Raw genomic sequence first — 2,732 nt, forward strand, 5'->3', positions numbered from 1 at the left:
GCACTCACAATTAATATACTGATTCAAACGAGCTCGATGAAGCTCTGACTAAAGACTGATGATGAGAGGTAATATCGAGTATTCGAGTGTTGTTTTGGCGAGTTGATTGTGAGTTCAAAAGTGCGATCGCATCGTCGAAAAAGGTCTTATCTATCCAAAACACGGCAAGGCGACTTACTGATTTGATAATTTAATCGTTGAGGTTTTTCGCACCGTCCGATCTCGACAACAACAACAAGAAAATGATAACTTTAATCTTATCTTGTTATTTTAAGCTGTTTACTTCTCTTAATTTGTTTTCCAAGCGTTTATACGTTTATTTTTCGTATGAATTTATTCGATAGTTAGTTAGTTCTTCTTGCTTTGAATCATTAATTTTTTATTAACTTTAAAAGTCCCATAGAAAAGGAATAAAATCATAGAGATACGACAATATCTCCTGTGGGGCTGGTTCACCCCTTATTATAGGTTATTTTTATTAAGGTGAGAACAGTCGATTTCGTATTTGGATATTGTGCATACTGCCAAAATTTTTTTCATCAAACTCAAAAAACTAGTATTTTCATATTGAAAAGGGTGTCATTTTTTTATTGAAAAATAGGGGTTGATACATTAGTGAGGTAAAGAATTCTAATTCAATACCAAGGATGTGAACTAATATTATTACACGTTTTACGCCACTGAATAGTCCGAGGGTATTTTTAAGTAATGAAAAAATAATACTTGTGATTGAATTTTAGGGATGAATTCATTTGTAAGGGCTGATTTCAGAAAATTTCAAACTACATCAACTTTACTTAACAATTTTAATAGTATCCAAGAGTTTTACACCATGATATAGTAATGGAATAACGAAATATAACAGTATAAATGTTAGCATAAAATAATTAAGTTTGTCAAGATTCAACAGATTTTGGAATGTGTATTGTGAAAAAAATGGCCATCAAATTTAGTTTTTCATTAATAAAAAACGGGGGTTGCGAGTCTGATGACTAAAAATAATGCATAAATATGTGCTTTCCAATAACAAGTGTTACCCACTTTGTTTCAGTAAAAAATTACGAATTGTATTCGAGAAATTAAAAAAATGTGTTTTTAGGGGTGAACTTCAAGTGTGGTTTTCACCCCTTAAATGGGCTTGTGGACACGCATAAAAAAATACGTGTCGAATATTTTTTGATGTTCTACAACATATCACAATTTCAAGAAAATCGGTGAGGTACACCTCGGGTACCTTCTTTGTAAGTCCGCAAAAACATTCCTTTACACTTCAAGTGCGAAATATACACTTGGGGATATGGAGGAAAGGAAAGGAAATGTTAGAGAATTTGCTTATTTCGGCCTAAAAAGAGGTATAGAAGCATGTAACGAAAACTTTGGCCTCATGTTTATCAAATTAATTTCAATCCTAATATTTACAAAACATTCCCATGATCAATATATATTGGAAAAGTAAAGCCAGCAAGCACTGATGTTTATCTCACAATATTTATGGATGAAATAAATGAATTGCTTAAACATGGAATTGATAATGCTGGAAAACATTTTACGGTGCAAGTAAAATGCTTTGTTTGTGACAATATGATGACAATATGATATTTACCATCGTCTTGGACTTCATGCACTTATGATGTCTTGGAATTATGAAAAATCTGATTGAATGGTGGCCTTCTGGTGACTCTAACGTAAGATTAGGGCCAAGAATGAGAGATCTTTTGTCTGACCGAATGCAGCTTCTGAAATCTCATGTGCCTTGTGAATTTCAAAGAAAACTTGCGTCGACTAAGAATTTTAAAAAGTGGAAAACTACTTAATTTTATTTCTTTTTACTCTACTGTGGACCAGTTGTCCTAAAAAATGTATTGACGAAGTGATTGTACAAACACTTTCTTCTTTTGCATAGAGCATGCAGAATGTTATGCTCTGATAATGTGTGTTTAACTTTAAATAAGTATGCTAAACGATATCTGATAGCTTTTTTGTAGGATTAAACATATTTTGCGGAAAAAATAACAAGCAATAAATCATCATGACCTAATACATTTCGCAGATGATGCGCGAATTATAGGATGCAGTCTCATCATTATTTCGGCGTTTGTTTTGTTCAGCTATTTAGGACAGCTTAAGAAAAAATTGAGAACACCAAATAAACCATTAGCGCAGATTTGAAGAAGAATCCATGAAGAAAATTCTGAATTTTCTTAACCGAAACTAGAACTGGAATTTTGTAAAAAAAACATTCAGTTTTCAATATTGGGGATAGAACTAGAACTTTTGTTTGAATGATTCCTATGGGTCGTTATCAAAAAGTTGTGAAAATTGATTTCCGGCTGTTTTGTCTATTTTCTTGATTTAATAGATTTTTTAAAAATAGTACGAGGATAAAATACTCACCGCAAAGTACTTTTCAACAGAGTTTTAAAATTTGAGTTGCTTTTTCTTAGAAATTGGACATAAAAATATAACTCAAATTTTCATTCTGTAACATGTCGCCAAATAGAAATTTGCACACAAAGATTGATATACTTATGATAAAAGAATGTAGTTAATGATTACTGCTGATAGACATTATTTGTATTAAGCTGGGAAATCTAAAAATTATCAATAGAGATATATCTGTCAGTTGTAAAGGCCTTTAAATTATGCTTACAAAAGTTGTCCCTAAAGTTTTGTTTCCACTCAGCAACACCCATATTTTAGGATAGAACTCAACACGAATCACATTTAAAAAT

Source organism: Belonocnema kinseyi, chromosome 9 (genome assembly GCF_010883055.1).
Source record: "Belonocnema kinseyi isolate 2016_QV_RU_SX_M_011 chromosome 9, B_treatae_v1, whole genome shotgun sequence".
NCBI lineage: Eukaryota > Metazoa > Arthropoda > Insecta > Hymenoptera > Cynipidae > Belonocnema > Belonocnema kinseyi.